We start from the raw sequence: 21,934 nt of genomic DNA on the forward strand, positions 1-21,934 counted from the left end.
CGCCCGCCTGCAGGCGGACAAGGAAACACTGGCAGCATTACGAGATGCTGTCGGTGTTTCCATGATCCCCATTCCTATCGAGTCCCATAAGACTCAATGGGAATGGGATTGGGATTAACACCATTCCGCCTCCGTGATTCCCGGAAAACCGGGGTTGTAGTGCCCCGGTAATCACGGATGGGGAATGGTAATACGAGTCCGGCGGTAACCAGGTGGTTTTACCGCCGCAGTTACCGCCAGACTCGTAATGAGGCCCATTGACTATTATATCTTTGCTTCAAAATATGATTAGATTGATTTTTGCACCTTGTAGTTTTCCTTATCCAATAAATATGGTACCCTCAGTTATAACCAATGAATGTGGTCTGTAAGAATGTTTATTCTGAACTAGTATTTTGTCATCACAAAAGTATAGCACACAAAATTACAGCCACTGAATGTACTCTCCTGAATACAAACAATGCTAAACATTTACCTCCCCAACTTGTATTTTGTCTTGCCACAAATCCTTATCACTAGAAACTGTTGACCATCACCATCCGTAAGAACACTCTGCAATGATTAAATGTAATCTCCTGCCTATAAACAATTGTAAGAATGGGTCTGTGCAATTGGTATTTCATTTTGTCATAAATCCCAAGCATTATTATTTCATGTCCATCACAAAACCTGGAACAAATACTGAAATTATGTCTAGTTTCCAAACATTTCTACAATGTGTTACTTCACAACTTGCTGTCTGTAATCATCAGCAAGATTTGGCATACCCAGTATCTGTAGTGGAAGTAAACTTTTTGTGCAATATAATTCTTAGACCTTTTTTTTTACTAAATTTTTTTCTTGTCACAAATCATGGCAGATAGTTCCTCTCATCCAAAATGAGCACAGACATCACAACCACAGAATAAAATCGCATTGCTCTGTACAACTCTGAAATATTTTCTTTCCAATTAGTATTTTATCTTGTCCTAAAATATGGCTGAGTCATGCAGAGTCTACGCATATACTCTCCTGCTCCAAACAATTCTCAGAATGCATAATTTCAGCCATCATTTTGTCCTGACATGAATCTACACTAATAGTATTGTCTAGCTTCTATCCTAAAATATTACACCTCTAGTGCAGACAATGTGTGTGCTTAAAATAATTCAAAGAAATTATCTTTGTATCAAGAAGTTTGTTGCATCACAGATAGCACACTGAAGCCAAAGCGACATTTGGCATAGCAATATTTACATTTGTTTACATGCCTATGTCAGAGGTATTTGTCACACTTATGTTTTTGGAAACGTACGTTTTGTGTACGTAGGTCACTGTGTGTGGTATCTGAAGGGAGGTTGCAGGTAATGTATTTTTCAATAAACTGTAAAACACCAGCATCACTGTCATGGCCAAATTTGGGAGCATCGTATACCCAAAAGAGCATGTGGATATGTGGTGCCCCTCAGGATTGATATTCTTTTCTCCAAAAGATGTGTTGCACTTCTCTGAGCAAACGGGTAGTTCTATTGCAGATGAGGTGCGGCATGGCAATGAAGCGATGGTGAAAGTACCCTGGTACATTCGCAGGGTCAAGAGAACAGAGTTTTGTTTTTTTATCTATTCCATCTTTATTTTGGTTTGAAGTTGTGCAAGTCATCCCATGCATACTCTGCACAACTTAATAAACCATGTGGGTAGGACTATGTTCCTTAGCATACAACATCGTGAAGTCGGAACCAGTATTCCTTTGTACCATGCATGTTTGACAAGAGATTTGTGATACTTGACTGCAAAATTTCATCTTTGTCTCATTTTATGAAGCAGTTGGGTAGTGCACATGTTTATAAACTTTGAACCTGTTTTTAATGTGTGTGCAACTTCATATCATAGAGTTGCTAGTTCACTTTCGAACATGAGGTGGAAAATGTGTTCTACATTTTCTCTGAATCTGGGGTTTTCAGAAAACATTTGTATAGAGCGATATTCTGATGCACCAATTTGTGCGGATCGTTCATCATATCTTCCTCCTTTTCCTACAGGAAACAGTAGAGGAAAAGAACGTCCTTCTATGCTTTTTTCCAATATGCTCATTGGTAATCCTTTGGCTTGAAACATTTGATATGTTACTAATGCATCTTCAATGGTGTCTTTGGAGTCTAGTGGGTGAATTGTATACTGGTCTAAAATGTTGGCTGCAGTAACAGGATCTACAAGTTCAAATTAGCCAATTGCTGGTGAATGTTGAATCATTTGGGTGGTTTCTCTTATGTTTTCCTGTATGCTTATATCTTTGTAGTATTCATTGTTTTCTTTCAGATATTGTAGGGCTTGTCTAACTTTGTTTATATCGACTAGTTGTTGCCAATTTCTTTTGTTGGTACACCATTAACTAGAACAATCAAAGTTTGATCTATTGGCTGTTGTACTCCTAGAGTTTCTACATTTTCTTTAAGATCTAATGGTAAATATACTACTTTGCCACAAATGCCTTTTAGTAACTCAGATGCAGGCAATTTTGCTGTTTTCAGTTGAAGACGTATCATACCTTGAAATGGGTGTATTGTTTGGATTTAATGCTCTCATACTAGTTAAGTTGTTGACGAGCTTTTGGAAGTGGGAATATTTCTAAGTTATTTGTAATAGCATGTGATGGCATTTGGGTATTGTCAAGCTTTGTATAGCAGTAGCATTGAAGGTCAGTTATATTGTATCTATTTTCTGCTGTTAGATATAAAGCTAATTTGAACCATTGGGATTCCTTATTGTCCTGTATTTTGCAGGCCATCTCTACTATTGCTGTGCTCTTCTTATAAAAAGTTCTGCGACAACAGAGACGTACTTTTTGCACAGTATAGTCTAAGCACAACATTCTGTATAGCGGAATGGTGTGTTGCTAACATTGTGATGTGGTGGAAGTTATGTGTGAAAGGAGTTCCTCAATTGCAGACTAATGCATGTCCTCAAAGTCCAGTGAAGCTGCGCACTGGACAAGATTCCATGGTTTGTAAAGTTTTCATTTTAGTTTTGTCCTTTAGTTTCTCATAGTGATCGAGGAATTGTCGTAAAGATTTAAAGGATTGTTGGCATATATTACACATTGAGCTGAATGTCCAATTATACACTGGACAGTTTGTTTGGGTGAAAGGAATACTTGGTTGAAAGATTGTTGAGGATGTTTATTCTAGAAGGGTTTCTTTTGCCACATTGCTGTCTCCTACCATTTCATACCCTCAGCCATTACTGTCCATGGCAGTTGGGTTGTTGTGTTTTTGTTTACAAGCCTCTTCATTGAAATATGGTTCTGTGCTTGTTGTGTGAACCCATTTACCTTCACAGAAGTTCAAAAATATATCTATATTGTTAGTGCTCCTGTTTAGAAGTACTTGTTGTAATTTAATGAATAATTTAGTTAGTGGTTTAATTCTGTTTCAAATCAATATAAAACAACTTTCTCTTTAGTAGAAATGCACTGTCAATTAAAGCTTAGAGGATTCTGCTGTAGTTTTTAAGGGCAAATCAGGACCTTTCAGATGCCTTTGTAAGATTGTGAATAACTCTACGGTGTAAAATATTTGGAGAAATCTATTTTTTGGAATGCTTTATTGTAACATTGGTAGATATAGTGTTAGGTTAATAGTATGTCTGCTTTTGTTTGTAGATCTTTTTTTACTTTTAGGTTTTGGAAGAGGAGCCACACTTTTTTTAGTTGTTGCTGGCTTCGTTTTGTTGAGTGAGGTTACTAGCTGTTTTGTTTTAACATTTTCTATAAATTGTTTTAGAGGTAGATGGCTGTATGGCTTGCTTGTATTCTTATCTGCTCTATTTTTCTTTGTTTTATATGGAGTTGATTTTTAGTAGTCATTCTACATTCTGTCTGTTGGGAAAAAAGAAAGTTTGGGTTTGAAAGTTGTGGAATGTATGTGCATGTATTGTGGATGAGTCTGTGGGTGTGATTGTAGAGATTAAGTGAGTGCTGTGTGATTGTGTAGTGGAATTATAAGTATAGTTGGGAAGGTTGTAACAGTAAAAGTGTGTGTAGGTTTTATGGGCTTCGGTTAGTGAGTAATGGAGTGGTGGTGTGTTTGAATAAGTAGGGACAATATGATGTTTTGAGGAAAACAGTAGTGGGTGTAATGGTTTTGTTTGGATGGGAATGAAAGAGTGCCAATGTTGCCATATTATGAGTAAGAGTGAAGTAAATGTTGATTCAAAAAGTATACTCTAAGCTAATATATAGTGGAAGTACATTGCTACAATTAGAAAAACATACATGAAATTTTGATGTACTTACTCTTTTTCAGTTTCTGTCTTTGGCAATCTTCTTTTTTCCTGCAATTGTAAAAGAACGATAGTGGATATGTGTGGTAGTGGTGAAGTAATTTCAATAAGCAAGGTTGTTATTTATGACGATAGGAGGTATGGGTGGTGTACAAAAGTGGGTTAACTATGTTGTTAAAACAATTGGAGTACGAGCAGTGCTGTTTGGCAAATTAGAAGGAATAGGGGAAAATGGGTGTGAGAAAAAGGTGCATATGTAGGCTATTTTGTGCTGCTGACTTATAGGAAAAGTGCTATGTTTGTGGTGTAATATATTTGTAATATGTTGCAGTGTTTTTAAAGAATCTGAAACTGTGGCCTAGTGTTAATGCAATGGTGGATTTTTGTTGCAGATTGGCTTGGTATCTTATATTAGAGGTTCGGAAAGAAGAGTACTTTACATGTAAGGAGAAGTGTTGTATATATACTATGGTGGTATACACATATGTGTGAGCAGGTGGAGAATGGTGGCAGTGTAAGGGATGTAATGAGTGAGGTTGGAAAGTGCGAGATGTATATGTAACGACAAATGGAAAATGCTGATGGTTTAAAAATGTTGCCTTTTAGGAGCATTTTAATGAAAGTAAAAAAATACAGATGAGCATTTATAGCAGAACTTTGTGTATCTTTTTTTATAAAAGAAAGGAAAAGCAGATGTAAAAGATTTGTTGCACATTTGTCAGAGGCAGTTGGTGTGTTGAAGTTTAATATGTTGGCAGTACATGCATACTTGCTAACATGGTCCATTGCAATGTGTAGGTGCTTATGAAGTTTTGTTTTAGAAAACGTGGACTATAAGTCCCAAAATGCATGGAAGAAAGTAGGACTGGATAAGCACCTACAGATTGGAATGGGTCACGTTAGCAAGTGTGCATGTACTATCAAGATATTAAACTTCAATATACTAAGTGGAATTTAAAAATGTTGCATACATGTTTTGTATCTACTTTTTCTTTGTTTTACAAATAAGTTACATACAGTGCTGCTGTAAATGTATACATGCATTGCTTAAATGCTCCTATAAAGAAATATTTGTAAATGTGCAACATTTTCCATTTTTCATGTACTATAAATGTGACACTTTTTTATAACTTGCAGTCCAGGCCTCGTAATTTTTTTGGGGGCATTCTGGGACTTCTAGTCCGAGTTGTGTAATGCGAGAAGTGGTATTACAAGTCATAGAATGAAAGAAAAAAAACAAGACTTGATAAGCAGCTATAGTTGAAAAGGGCATAAGTATGCATGTTCTACCAACATATTAAACTTGCACACACCAAGTGCCACTTACAAATGGTCCACAAATCTTTTCTATATGCTTTTCCTTTCTTTTATAAAAGAATGTACACACAGTGCTGCTATAAATGTTTTTATATTGATTTTTATTTTTTTATTTTGTCTAGTACTCACATTGTACTTTAACTATACTGTGGTGACTGTCGCACTATTATATTTATAGCGAGAGAGAGAGAGAGAAATTAAAAAGAGTAAAGGTTAAACACCCAAAAAACATACATTTCAAGTTAACGAGCATGAGACATATCAACATTAAGGTTACAATGCAATATACTGTTTCTGCAAAGGGTATAACTATTTCACACCTAAATCACACTCATAGTAACGCCACCTCGCAATTGTTTTGCGTATTTTGAAATAAATTTTACTGTGAAAGAGTTGCATTATTTGGATTTGTATGTTGTAACAGTTGGGAATTTAATTACACTAAATAAACATATTTGATGTAGTGTTAACATTTGTATTTCATTACTGTCCTTTTGCTGGCATATGTAGTGTGTGTGGGTTTTTATGTTATTACATGACAGTTTATGAAATATTTGAGGGGAGTCCAAATCTACTCTGCCCCGCTTCCCCCAAACACATGAACAGGAAGAAGAGCAGAAAGAATTATGAACGCACTCCCCATTTTGCACTAGTCCCCAGTGCACATGGGTGACAAATATGCTGAAAGATACCCACTTCACCAACACTGCAACCTGAAAGCAACACAAATCTTGCCCAGAGTGGATGAAGAGCTCTGGGTGCTAGAAGAGACACTTCAATTGACAGTCTTGAATTAAAGCGCTAAGAAGACATGCTCAGTGCCATTAGGGCCCTCCTGACATAGCCATGTTAGACATGAAAAACACGTGCCATCCGTACTGAACCACTCAAACACATTATTACATGAAGCACAAGGATGCACAGTTCTGTAGATAGAAGACAGAAACACATACATACTGTCATTTCTTTTGTTATCTTGTCTCTAGTCTCAATGCAGCAATACCGCCATGCAGGAATCTACAAAACACAAGAGTTCCTGTTTAAATGCTTGCAGATGCTCACATGAATTAACCCTATGGAAAAGCAAAAGTATCTGGACCAACTAACAGCGCTATAACTAATGAATTCATGTATATAAAATGGCACAGTGGAAGCCATGACTGGGTTCAGGAACATTACAATCAAATACACTTGTCTCAGTGAAGTCCAGCAGCGCTGGGATCCGTGCAGACAACAGGAATGCACCTCGCAAATCCAGGCTCTCAGCCAAGGTTGTGTGACAGATAAAATTCCTTTCTCTGAACGGCAGTGAACTGAATCGCAGACAACATTATTCTTATAAAATACAGCTAATTCAGAGCTGGAAACCCCCAGAGTAAGGAGACAGGACACGTGGCTCAGTGGACCCAACAGCAAGGCAAGGTCCTGTCTTGAGAACGAAAGACAAATTTCACCAAGGCCAGACATAATATGCAACACTGTGTAACAAGTACACCTGCATGTTGCATTTGAAAGCGAGCGCACTAAAAACGCAGTGTTGATTCACACATAATTATGACACAGAAATAAAACAGTCACCTTTACTTCTGCAAGATACATTTCAAGCCGACAAAGAGCAAAGAGAACATTTTGTCTCAATCCTGGGACATCAGCTAAACCGATGGAAAGACCTTCACAGTGCAACATTTTGGAATTAGATAATTGGGAAACAGCCAGGCCAGCCCTCTGACAATGTAGGCCAATGAAAATTATTTCTGTAAGGGAGCTATATGTGGCCAATCACTCAGCACCCAATCAAAGGTTCTGGGAAGTGGCCCAAGCTCTGATGTCAGCAGGGCACTTTGTCTCAGAAAAGGGCCTGCAGCCAGGCTCTGAGTGAAAGAGCGTTTGGAATTTGTTCCCTGCGCACATCCCTGTGTGTTTCTGACCAGAATTAAACCACAGTTTGAACTTGTGGTTTGTTTGGACTCCTGCAGTATTCATTTTGGCAAGAAGGGAGGTGTTGGGCCTCCCATGAGTTGTGGATCCAGGGACTCCCCTACCTGGGGTTTCATTCCTACCCAACATATTATATGAGCCTACAGCTCAAACCGCTGGATGGATTTCCACCAAATTTGTGGCAGGAGTGGTGGCGTAGTCCGGAAAGTGTGCTTTTGTTAATATGGTGTAAATCCATCCGTAGTTTTTTTTTTAAAAGACAAAAATGTAATGCAAGAAAATTAGTGATAGCTCTGTCCGCCCCGCCGACACACTTCCCTGTTCACTCCGTGGGCAGGACAACGATTGGTTGATAGACTTTCATTATGTCCGTGGACACGCAACGTGTTCGCTGATTGGCCGAAGTGAGGCGTGAGGTGCGTCACATTGTTTCAATGCGCCCGCCATCTTGGATCTGCGGCGGCGAACAGAGACAAAATGCGATTTTGGAGAGTGTGTTGGTGTACAGGAGTGCTTGGTGAGGGTTGGGGAGTAAGAGATGGGGCAAATACTGTATTTGTTTAGGTGGCAGGTGTCCCTGGTGTGTTCGCCATGCGGACATAATAAATGCACTGCTAGCTATTTTACTGTAGTATGATGTTGGTTTTGGGTTGTTAGTAGAGCATTGATATTAATTAATATACCCTATAAGCAGCCCACATACCACAGTCAAAATGTTTGGTGGCATAGATGTGTTATGTTGCAGTGGTTGTGGCTAGGGCCTAAAACACGAGGCCCTAGCCAAAACCACCGCAGCATAACACACCCATAGAATCAAACACCCATCAAATATCCACAACCCAAATGTTGGTGTACTGTTTAATTTGTAGAGTTTGTATGTGAAGTTTTGGCTAGGCTATGCAGTTAAGATTGTAGAGTTTGTAACAAGGACTGCGTCAAAAGATACCCAAGTTAACATTTTGGATTGGGGTGTATGGTTAGATGTTTGCTTGAATGGGTGTGTTCTGCAGCAGTGTTTGTGAGTCTATTTATTTTATACTTACTGGTTGAGTTTTTTGTGGTTGAATGCAGTTTTTTCATGACATGGGTAATTGGACCAGACATACTTTTTTGATCTCTGTGGTAAAAGAAAAGATGATATGTTAGAGTAGGTAGTTGATAATGAGTTATTGCATTGCATAATAGACATTTCTGTATTTGTTTGACCCTCATATTTAATAATTTGCAAGTACTATAGTTAAAACCAGTGTACTGCGCAATTTGCAAAGTTTCTGTGTTTCTTTTCTAAATCATTGGGTCTGTGGGAAAAGAAATCCAAGCTGGATTAAAAAAAACATTCTATGTTGTGGTACAATATATTTCTTTCATTGTTTTACTGTTTATTTCTTGTTTCTTGCTAATCTTCTCTCTGTTGGCTCGTTACAGATTTTTGGGGCAGTTAGATACCTGTTGGCGTATTCTAACTGTGTATTTCTCGTTACATTTTAGTGGTATTTATGTATCTGTTTGCTTGTTGCAGAATCTTGGGGCAATTAGATACATGTTGGCGTACTCTAGTTGTGCACAGTTTTGAAGTTGAAGTTTTGCTTATGTTCATACACAGACTACGTATTAAATTTTGGTTTTAAGAATATTAAGTAAGCGTTTACAAGATTTGCTGGTAATCTCTGCTTTAGAGTAATGGTACTATCATTACATTTGAACCATCCACAATTATTTTTTATATATGCCGTGTAGTGACCTGCATTGGTTGTGGCTGCTGCGTGGTAGATTATACCTATTGTTGTGAAGGTTTTCTTACCAAGTGATACTTGAGCATGTGTGAATCCAGACAGCTTACAGTTGTTTTGGTACCATCTGTATTGTAACGTAAAAGCATTACTATTACGTATTTACTATGTGTCTGTATTTGCAAGGTGGAGCGATTATCTGAATTGCAGGTAATACATAATCTGCCATGATTTGCATTTTGTACAAGTTGCTGAAATGGAATGGATTCATAGTTAGGTATAGATACATACACGAAGCATTCATTAGGGACTTGTTCCTGTGCCACATGGCTGCAGAGATTGCATGTATGTTTCCACATGTATGAAATCCGGAAGATTTCATTTATAGATATGTTTTTGTAGTAAGTACATTAGAAATTCGTGTGGATCTTCTTGTGAGTTTATAGTGAATTTGACCATTCCAGCACATTAGTCCAATTCTTGTCTTATTCCATGAACACTCTATGTATTGTCAGGATTGTTGCTTGCATTTCTATGAAGGACTAACATTTGCAAACACAATTGGTCTGTACTGCATAAGTAAATGTTGTCAATAATTTGAATGGACCTGACAGTTCTGTGTCGAAGTCATTTGTTCGGAGTGTGTGTTGCTTCTTTGAAGAAGTAGTTGAGTTACTTTGACCAGTAGATTCTTCTTTGGTTGTGGCACATGATGAAGTATTATTTTCTTTTTTTTCTTTGGAGGAATTGCAGTGAGATCCTGTATTGTTTCAGTTTGAAGAAGTTTTCTTTTGGAACATTTTGCTTTTTGTGGAACAGGATACGTTTTTAGATGGGGGTGTAGAGTTAACGCAGTCTATTGTATTCTAGATTGCCAGGAATAGTAGCATTTACTTTACTTGCATCAAAGTTGATTAGAAATAGCCCGTCAAGTGTACGTAAGCGTGATAGTGCTACATGGCTCATGCCTTCTTTAAAGACTGTGCTACCAATATCTATCAATGCTTTATCTAGGGTAAGACCTTGTGATTTGTGAATGGTAACTGCGTATGCTAGAGTTAGTGAAAATTGTTCTCTGTGCACATACATGTCTTTGAAAAGAAGGAAGCGGGCTCTTGAGCGTCCTATCCTTTTAACTTCTGATAGTTTGTCAAAGAGAATATTGACAAATTAAATGTTGTCACGTGGGTATGTTTGAAAGCCAACAACTGTACCAAGTACTCCATTAACCAGTCCTTGCTCCACGTCAAGGTTACGTTTAAGCATTACTCTACAGTTTAAAGATGATTTTAATATTTTGTCCAAAACAGCTGTGTTGGAGATAGGGTTTTCTAAGGTATTTAGTCTTGTTGTGGCTTGCTGACACATGGGTAGTGTCATCCCATTTACGTCCAGTTTATCTGTGGAGAAAATTTCAATTATTGGTTGCATTTCTTTTTTCAACATTGTTTCATTGAATCTTGAACAGCTTGCAAGAGTTGGCATCAAGGACATACAATTGACATGTTTGTGTGCTAATTGTTCGATGACATCAGTTGCACATGAGTTATGGCCATAGAGTGCATGGATTTGCGTAGATTTTAATATTGATTGTGCTTCTTGAGATAGTACACCAACTCTAATACTTTTTAAAATGTTGGCGTATGTGAGGTCTGCAGACTGGCACATGTTTTCTGTTAATTCTCTGTATTGAAAATGTTGCCAAAGGTTTACATTTCCTATGCTGCCAAGAGTTTTACGGCACAAAATAGGTTCACCTTTCACTGGTGTCAATTGAAGAAGATCAACAAAAACAATAATGTGTTTTCCTCCAAAGAGCTCTTCGTAGTCTGTTTTGAGGACCTCTTGTAATCTGAGGTGAATCAAAGCCAACATTAGGTTGGAGACCATGCTCACCTCATCTAATAGCAACATTTTCATTTGTTTGAAAACACTGTGTTGTTCCATTGCAGCTTCTGTGTAAAGTTTGTAATAGTCTAATTTGTTTTGGTGTTCTACTGGAAGGAGTGGTAATCGGTGTAAAGTGACACCGCCTATGTTGTACAACAGCTGACAGTTTGTTGTTTGTCAATTGTTGGAGGAACTTGCTGATGATTTTGATTAAGAATGTTGAGCCTGAAACAGCTTCACCACTCATGTATAGCAGTATGGGTTTGTAGTCCTGGCAGGTACAGTTTTTATTTTCATGTTGCACAACATGTTCAATTTGTTTTGTTATTTCTTGGAAAATGCTACGCTGCTCATTGTGCAGTTGTGATTTCAGTACAGTGAAGTCATCTGTAGCTTGTTCATACTGACACATGGTGTTTTATACTTCTGTCATGGCAAATTCTGCCTCATTTGCTATTAGTGGCTGTCCAAGTGGTTCTTGGCTTCCTGTTAGAGAAGGTTGACTACGGTCGGGAATGTCCACTTCTAGTTGGACCTGGACTTCATGTTGCTGTTCATTGTGCAACATTGTTTGGTGCTGTGTAAAGTTTATGTCTGTTATAGTGCTTTCATTTGCTTTGAAAGCTTCTTCATAGGAGTCATATGTATCCAGTAACTCTTCTTCATTTCTCCATGGTTTAAAAAGTTGTAGCCGGGACATGTAATACAGTTGTTTATGTTGAGTCGCTTTTAATGACAATTTGATATGATTAATTAAGATGCATTTGGTAAGTTTCACTAAGCTGCCTTCACAATTTACAACTCTGCATCTACCTTTCTTTTCATCTGGTTTAATATTATTTTTGTATGTGAAGTTTTGGGCTACGTTGTATAGACACATGGTTTCCAAAGCGGTACTCGTGTTTGGGTAGTATGTGTCTAGTAAATTGTTTTTCAAAATGTCTTGGTTGTTAGGATCATTTTTGGCTATTGTTTCTATGTCCTCATATGATTTGAGAACTCTTTTTCTAGATTTAGCAGGACCAAGACTTAGCCATACTATATTGTCAGATTCTCCATACAAGGCAGTAACGGTTAAACAGTCTGCAGCTTCATAGCAGCCACATTCTCTAGGAGAGAGCATTTTTATGCCCAAGATGTACAATTTCTGTGATAGTGTTTTGTCAGATGATATATCATCTCAGAGGTCCTGAAGTTCTGTTTTCTCTGCTTTGGTTAAGTAGGCTGTGACATATCGTGCAACTGCAGTGGAATTGTCTGCAATGTATTGCACATCTATTTTTGCATTCCATAGGAGGGCAATGATTCCATTGTAATAATTGATGTATTTTGATTCTTCTGTTCTTTTTATGTAATATGTGTTCTTAGGTGATTTACCTTTGACACTATGTCTGACTGAAGACATAAAGTTGTTTACTCTACCTGTTGCTAAAACTGGTCTAGGGAAATCAAAGCTGCATTTGGTGTAGTATTTCCCTTTTTTAATATTTGCAACGACAATATTTACCACATTTGTGTCTTTGAAATTGTATCATTTGTGCATGAAGGTCACTATGTGTTGTTTGTGAAGGGATTTCACAAGTGACATATTTTTGGATGAACTGCAAAACAGTGGCATCACTGTCTTGACCAAATTTAGGAGCATCTTTAATCCATAATAGCATGTGGATCTGTGGTGCTCCTTTGGATTGGTATTCTTTTCTCCAAAAGAAGTGTTGAACTTCTATGAGGGGAGGAACAGTCTTATTACAAAAGAAGTATCGCATAGCAATGAAGCAATGATGTAAATATCTTGATATATTTACAGGATCTAGAGAGCAGAATTCTCCTGGTGTTTTTATATCTATGTTTGTTTTGTTTTTGTTTGCTATGCATAGGAAATCGTGTAAATCTTCCCATGCATATTCTGCACAACTTACTGTAAGAAACCAAGTGGGTGGGCCAAGGTTTCTTATTATACAGCGTACATCTCTGCGACATCGGAACCAGTATTCTTTTGTACCATGCATGTTTGCTAAAAGATTTGTAATATTGGACTGTAAAACCTTATCTTTTTCTTGCACTTTTTGTAATAATTGTGTAGCTGACATATTTTGAAAAGAGGTACCTGATTTTAATGTGTGTGCAACTCCGTAGCATAGAGTTGCTAGTTCACTTTCAAAGAGAAGGTGTAATATGTATTCCACGTTTTGTCTGAATCTGGTGTCGTCAGAATACATTGATAAAGAGCGATATTCTGATGCTGTTATCTGTGTGGGTCTATCATCGTACCTTCCTCCTTTTCCAGTAGGAAAGAGTAGAGGAAAGGCCTGTGATTCTATACTTTTTTCCCATATGCTGATTGGAGATCCTTTGGCTTGTCACATTTGGTATGTTTCCAGTGCATCATCTATAGTATCTTTAGAGTGTAAAGGATGAATTGTATAAGTGTCTTAAATATTGGATTCTGTAGCAGGTTTTAGAAGTTGAAATTGACCAGTTTCTGGTGACTCTTGAATTATTTCAATGGTTTCTCTCAGGTTTTCTTCAATATTAATTTCTTTGTAGTATTCACTGTTGTTTTTTAGATATTGCAGGGCTTGTCTAACTTTATGTAGGTCCACGAGTTGTTGCCAATTTTTATTGTCTTTTGTAGGTACGCCATTTAATAAGATAATTAAAGATTGATCTATTGGCCGTTGCACTCGTATAGTGTGCACATTTTCTTTGAGATCTAATGGTAAATAAACTACTTTGCCACAAATGCCTTTCACTAATTCAGAGGGAGGTCATTTTGCTGTTTTTAGTTGAAGGCGTATTATTGCTTGAAATGGGTGCACTGTTTGAATTATGATGCTCTCATATAAATTGAGTTGTTGCAGGGGTTTTGGTAGTACGAATAATTCCAAGTTATTTGTGATAGCACGTGAAGGTGTTTGATTCTTGTAAAGTTTTGCAGTGCAGTAATTGCAAAGTATTAAGGGGTCAGTAATTTCGTATTTGTTTTCTACTATAAGGTAGAGAGCGAATTGGAACCATTTGGACTCTTCATTGTCTTCTATGTTGTACATTATGTCTACAGTTTTTGTGCTACTTTTATAAAAAAAAAATCCTGCGGCAAGACAAACACACATGGTTTGGTAATTCAGCGGAGGTACTTTTAAACTTCTTTGTATGTGTTTAATAGAAGGTTGCTATTTGTACAGTAGTTGCTAGTTTGTTGTAAAGCTATTGCATTTTGTAAGTGGCTTTCACTTGCTAAATATTTTCTCTTGATATGCTCTATTTCTTCCAGTAGTTGTTTGGCTGTACCGTGTAGAAGATTGATATTTAAATTGGCTAGTGGTAAAGCAGGACTTTTAGCATAGTAGAGTTTATGGACCAGATTTCTTATAGTTGAATGATGTGTTGATATATTTTTGATACGATGGAAGGTGCTTTTGCAAATAGGTCCTGAAATACAGGCTAATGAATGTCCTTGTGGTCCTGTGTATCTGTGCACTGGAAAGGCATCCATATTTTGTAGTAGTTTCATTTTGAATGTGTCTTTGCTTTTTACATAAAAGAACTGGCGTAAAGATTTGAAAGATTTTTTGCAATGTTACACATTGATGTGCATGGCCATTTGTGGACTGGATGTTTTGGTTCAGTAGAATGGAGAGGCGATACTGAGTTTTCTGGGGATATTTTTGTGAGCAGAGTTTCTTGTTCCATAATGGTGTTATTACATTTTTCATACCCTCGTCCACTGCTATGTATGGCAATTGGGTTTGTTTGCTTTTGTATATCTGCTTCTTCATTAAATTATGGTTCTGTGCTTGTGGTGTGACTCCATTCACCTCCACAGATGTTTAAGAAGCTATTTTGTTGATATTCTGTTTCATTCTGTTTAAAACTAAAATAAATAACTTCCTTTTGAGAAGGATTGCACTGTCTATGAGAGCTTCTAGGATTCATTTTCTACGGTAGGTTTTACGGGTTGTGCATGATTTCTCTCCTGTTTTTATAAGGTTCTGAAGGACTCTGGCAGAACATTTTGAGTAAAAAAAAATGTTGGTATGGTTACTTGCAACTACATCAAGATTTATAGGAGCAGCGTTAGCAGTAGTGGTAGCTGAAGTCTTGTTAATGACTTTCTATTTCGTTTTGCATTTTGATAGAGGAGGCAAAGTTTCTGTACTCAAAGCTTGTTTTGTTTCGCTCAATGACTGAATTAGCTGTTTTGTTTGAACTTTTTGTACAAAATCTGCTAGAGATGGTTGCTTATTTTGGACACTTATTTTGATTTGCTCTACTTCTGCGTTGCTTTCTAAAGAGTTGCTTTTTGGTAGGCATTCTTTGGGGTCTGTTGGCAAAAAAAAGAACATGTGGGTTGGGCTGTTGTGCAGTGTATGCATGCTCTGTGCATGAGTGTCTGAGTATGATGGTAAGGATGATTGTGGAGGTGTGGGATTCTGCAATGGGCAGCTACATCAAGTTGGGAAGGCTATACTTGTATTTGTATGTTACTATACTGGGCTTCTGATGACAATATAAAGTATGCAGCTGCTTAGTGAAAGCACTAATACTACATCTAATGCTAAAGGGTTAATACACTCGTCTGTTCTACAATACTAAAATGTTAGTGCATTTGAGTAACAGTTAGAATATATTTGTATTGTACTTACTATGGAAAGCGTAACTTTCTTCTAAGTTCTTTTTTGTACTTCAGACGCTGCTGCTTTTCAGGTGAGTGGTCTTCACTGAAATTGTAAAAGAAAGAAGTTAGTCAATATGTGTGTTTATAGCACTTTTGTTAATGTAGCATTGTTTTTTTTTGTTTTTGTAGTAGTAGTGTTTTCTTATAACTGAGCATAGTATGCACATGCACTTTCCTTTGCCTATGTGCAACCTGTATATTTTATTTAGAATCTGTTAGTTGAATTTTTACAAATGAGTATATTAGTAAAAGTACAGAGCACACTTGTTTTTTTTCAAAAACAAGTGTGCAATTTTATCACACTCTGAACAGCCTTTTTCATAATTATACTGTTATTTCTCCCATCTATTAATATGAAATAAAAAAATTTAAGATAGCGGTGTGTGTAAACAAAAATTTGGAGAGCAGAAAGGTTTGCAATTGGCATGTCATTATAGCAGATGGGAGAAATGACAGTAAGTTAATTTTACAGTTTATACAGGGTAAGTGGCAGTTACTCTGTTTATATGTATTCCTGGAAGAGCTGTACATGTACTGTGTAGAACATATTCATACCTGTAGTCTGTGTTCATGCATGTGGATTTGCATGAATCTGCAAGTAGAAATCTTGGGAAGTTTTATAGTTGTTGTTGCTGTAGGTCCTTTACAGTCACAGCACAATTGTACTGAGAGTGATCAATATACATCTAAAGTGCTGATCTCTGATGATAGAATTAGATGTAGCGTTCTTGGATGCGATTGGTGGATGATTGTGTGACTGCTTAACAGTAGCCAATGAGGAAATGGTGCAGAGAGGGAAGTGGAAAGGGTAGAAGGGATGCCCCAGTATTATGGGCTCTGCCGACACCACGGCTGTCCGCGGACACCACGTGCCACATCTGGGGTTTCTCAGCAAATCCAGCATGGAAAGGGGACGGTAGGGATCAGCCAATCAGATGTTGAGGTTGTGCTTTGTGTTGAAAGACGCTGTGTGCAGTGAACATGGCAGAGGTGGAGAAAGTCAGGGAGATATGTTTGTGCATGGTTTGGAGCAGATGCTAAATGCAGGAATGTGGCAAACAATTTTGATGTCAAAGGAGTGGAGGTGGTGTGGAGCACTGTGCCTGGTTTCAATGTGCAGGGAATTGTACAAGTTTGTGGAGATATGGGCAAGGTGAACGGTCCACATGTAGTTGTTTTGCACTGTGTTGCTTTGCATTTGGGCTACGTCAGTGCCCCTACTTTGTTGGCAGATTTGGAACACATGGTTCAGGCAGTAATGAAAATACTTCCAAATGCCAATGTTATTTTTTCTGGTTTAGTACCTAGGGCAATCTGGGACAATAGTTTTGCTTTTTGTCCTCAGCAAAATATTGCTAGGTGTGCAATCAACTGAGGCATCTTTGCTTTCATGCTTAGAGTTGGTATGTTCTTTTGTAATAATGAGAACATTGATTCTGGTAATATTGTGTATTTTACAGAAGATGGCGTTTCTTTTTCTTTTATGGGAAATGCCGTGCTGTTTTGGAACATAAGGGTCGCTTTGGAGAAGATAATGTGAAGATTTTTGGAGGAAAAAATACAAAAGAAAAAGGTGTTTCTGAAGCATCTGAAAAAAACCCAAAAAAAGGCTATTTTTAGAGCCAACCTCAAAGGGGAAATGGGGCACACTATTAAAATTTTCATTCCCCACATTCAGATGTTTTGATTTGTCCACGGTCAATGCGTATTACATACAGGGATTTTGGTGTTGAGAGGCATGTAAATGAGACTGAGCAGAGCAAGGGATTGGTTAATAAGGTTTACTGGGTGTGTTGTATAAGGAGAGAGTTTGTCAGTAGGTCTTTTTTCTGAGAGAAGAGTAGATAGCTATGGCTGTGTGTTTCAGAAAGCAGATTGTTTGGATTTTAGGAGATTCTTGGATAAATTGTTTGGAGGTGCATGCAGATCGCTGTGGAGTGGCTGCACATCTTGGATTCTCTCATGTGGAAGTGCACTGGCATTGAGTGAGTGGAATGAAGTGGCTGGATTTGGTACCTCTCTGTGCTACTTTGGTGACGCAGCATCATCCAGACATTATTATTATTAATTGTGGAGGGAACAGTTTAGGATATGTGTCTGGAATCTCTTTGCAATTTGAAATGAAAGAAGGACTTGGGAAAGTCATGGACATGTATCCAAACTCCAGAGTCGTTTTTTCCCGTATTGTGTAGAGAGAATTTGGCTGCGTTCTTTTTCATTTGGTCCACAAATGGAGAAAGCAAGGTGCAATGTTAACAAGGCTGTTTGTGCCTTTTTGAGAGATGTTGGTATGTCCATCTTACTTATGCCGGCAATCTGATTTTTCTGCAAAATATACAAAATGCATTGCAACCTTTTTTGGAATGACAGCAATCCATTTTGCAGTAGGTGTTGATCATTTGAAGTTTTTGAAACACAAAAAACCCCCACAAAAAGGCTCTTTTCAGAGCCACCACTTCCTCCCATAGATAAGTGCAATGGTTCTGATAGGGCAGCACCCACCCAAAAAATAAATGTCTGCAGACTCCTAAAAAAAATGCACAGGGCCCTGCACTATTTATTTGTCACTTCTGTTTTTAAACTGTGAAAGGTGGTTCTAAAAAAAGCCTTTTTGGGGGGGTTTTGTTGTTTTTTTATTTTTTTTTATTGTTTTTAAACATGACACACATGGGGAAAGGAGGGTAAGGAAGGGGCACCAACCACGAGGATAGGAAAGGGCAGGTGGAGAGAAGAAGATGTAGGGTGTGCCTTATTCAGGTAGGTCGCAGTCCTTCTCATGCTCCTTGACTGCAGTCTCAAAAGCACTCCGAAGGTTCTCTCCCCTGCAGAGTACAGTGTCGCAGTATATGCAGAATATTGTGCCTCTCGAAAGATAAGGGTCAACAGCATCATGAATGGCCTGCGAGGCAGCTGGAGGGATGCACTGTCCCACAGGAGTGTCTTTTGTGGTGACAGGAGCAGAAACAGAGGATGCTGCAGATGAACTCAACCTACTACATTTATCGCAAGGTACAACCTTACAAATAGCCCCACCGTGGAACTACTTTAGGTGTCGCTTCATTGATGTAGTACCATAGCTAAACGAACCAGTCTTGCCACGAATCAGCACCATGCGGCACTGAGTGCAGATCACCTTGTTCGCATGAGCTTTTGCCTTTCCATCAATGGTGGTAAATAACTGCCACATCCAAGACCCACAATGAGTGCTAGTAGTAGGGAATTCCACTACCTCATCCTCTTAATCCCTCTCCTCTGAATCCTCACGCCTGTTCCCCTTGGTGATGTGGTCACGGTGGAGGAGGTGGGGGTGCTGAGGCAGAGGCAGTAGCAGCAGAAGCAAGTTGGGATGCCATCTGTAATAACAGGGAACCAAGCACAGCAACCTGCACAATTGTCCTGTTGTAAATCTTGTAAATCTTGTAAATCTTGTAAATCTTGGAAATCCAGAATCAGGATCAGCTCTGGGGTGTGGCCTTTTATAGGGGTGCTGGGCCGTGCTTCGGGGATACCCGCGCCATTCATGAAAACTTCAAACACCAAGAAAGGGCTCAAAAAGTATGTAGATCGGCAGGGACATTGTCTGGGACATGTGCAATGGTGAACCTTTACTGTAAAATACCTTGGATTTCTCAAAAAAAGCACTTTTTAAATGTTGGGTAGCCTGGACAGTGTCCGCAAATAAAGACACATGCTCAGCGTGGGTGCGGTCACATGATGACATTGCAGACACATTCGCGAATGGGATGGCTGTCCGCAGGACACCAAATGCATGGGGACGGTTGTGTGCATGCGTGCGGGTGTTCTACGGACAGTGTTCGGGACCCCGAACTAATTAAAAGTACGCCAGACCATTGCAGACAGGCACGATGTTCGTAGGACCCAAGTGTGTGATGCGCATGTGCGCGGGTGTTCTACGAATAGTGTTGAAGTCTCCGAATAAAATAAATGTGCATCAAAACTTTGCGGACAGACAGACGGTATATGTGTTCTACGGATATATTCATTCTGGTTGCGGACATTATGAACAGGGGGGTGTTCTTAGGAAAACCCCATTTTGGGTGATTGCGGACAGGTGGACATCTTGTGTGTTCTAAGGACACCTCCATTTTAATTGCGGTCAGTATGGACAGGTATAGTGTCCTTAGGACACTCCCATTTTGGTTATTTGCAGACATAACGGACACCCGCGCTCTCTACGGACACCCTAACTGCATTTTTAAAAGAAAAATAAGACACAGGAATATACTATGAACACACTTAAAATGTTATTATTGTTTAACAGTATAAAAACTACGAAAAAGAAGGGGAACCAGAAATTGAAACAAATACAGGGGAATTAGGGGTTTGGACATGATGTATGGGAGGGGAGGATGGGATGGAAGTCTCATCGTAACATTTTTCTTGCCGGGGAGGTTTTGGGGATAGTTGGCTGGGACATGGAGAGGGGGAACAGGTACATGCGGGCCAGTGATATTTAATGTTTTCTTTAATGTGGTCTTCAATAAACTGTTTTATAAGATTGAAGTTTTTCTTTAACATATCCATTTTTAGTTCCATTCATTGTTTCATAGGATCTTCTAATGTCTCTCTTGGTATATTATACATCTTGTCTGTATGGTCTGTTAAAAAATAAATATATGTTAACTACACATAAAGTAATGGTTATTAAGTGGTTTATATAGAGAAATGATGCGTCTACCATTAGTATCACTCTCTTCACTCATTTAATCTCATGGGAAATTTTCTTCCAGCCATTCCAAAGTACTGGACATTTCTGTGTAAAAAAAAGAAAATATTAGTTTAGTGTACCTAATACAGAAAATGTATAAATATATGAAATAAATATAGTGTGCTTACTAGTTTCTTACAAACTCTTGGTGTTACTGCTGTGTAGCAATGTTCTTGCTTTTTGCTGCACAGTTTCTGTGAGGTAAGTCTGTTGGCGTCATATTTATTTTTTGGTATATTCCATTATATTGGAAACGCTATTTCAGTGGATGGTTGGTGTCTTACATATACAGTTTCCACTTCTTATTCATTATTAAATGTAATGTATTTATGTGGTGCTTTTTGAAAGTATGTATTTATGTGGTGCTTTTTGAACATGTTTGGTGTTTTTATTGTATTATACAATAATGTAAGATACCCCCTGAGTTTTTGGATAGTGTTCATGGTGAGCGCGTCCGTCCGAGGACATGCGCACGGTCCACGGACATCAAAATCACTAGCGGGGGAGGGGGTTCAGTATTTTCTATGTTATATGTATGTAAGCTAAGGGAGTCTTAGTAAACATTTATCACATTTACATTATCTATATTTGTTAAAAGGGGTATTATGGTTAGGTTGAATTACCAAAATTCAGTGCAAGTTCTGCCTTTTTTTATTACTTTACTTTCCTGGATATGCTCATATTTGTATACATTGTATGTACACTACTCTCCTTAGGGTCCAGTCACATTATATGATAGTTATACATAGCGAAGTAGTAGCTTTGAAGCAGAGCGATCATTTCTGTGTATAAAGTTAATCAGTTGGGGTATGAAGATTGGCTGGTAATACTGTTGTGTACTTTATTTTCCCCTTATGTGCTCATATTTGTATGTGTTGTTGTTATTTGTGTTTTGTTTCGAATAATGCAATTATGTAGTAAGTGTGTTTTATTAGCTCATTATTAAATGTTTCACAGTAGACAAAACTGTAATAAAAAGCACTTATCATTTTACTATTCAACATGGTAAGATTAATAACGCTGTACATCCATCATGTATGTTGCACACAATGCCTATGTTTCTACCTGAGTAGTTTAGTATACTGGAAAGAACCTTATAATAGAATGGTATTCATATGATGTCATCTGTGATGTCCTCTGTGTTAGTCTTAGCAGTGCACGGTGGTGGCGCGAGTTATGGTTGCTTAGCTTACCATAACTGGTGAATTTCAAGGGTTTTTCGATTTTACTTGGAACCATAACGTCCCTTTAACAAAGTTTTTTTTACTGCCTTTCATTGGTTTTTAGTAGCGGAACTTAACCATAACATCCCTTTAACAACGTTTTTTTCACTGAATATATATATGTGAACATGCCACTACGTTGTGGAGAAACGCGTCAGGCTGCTGTCTG

The sequence above is a fragment of the Ambystoma mexicanum genome, chromosome 1q (assembly GCF_040938575.1).
Source record: "Ambystoma mexicanum isolate Mex_15411 chromosome 1q, UKY_AmexF1_1, whole genome shotgun sequence".
Classification (NCBI taxonomy): domain Eukaryota; kingdom Metazoa; phylum Chordata; class Amphibia; order Caudata; family Ambystomatidae; genus Ambystoma; species Ambystoma mexicanum.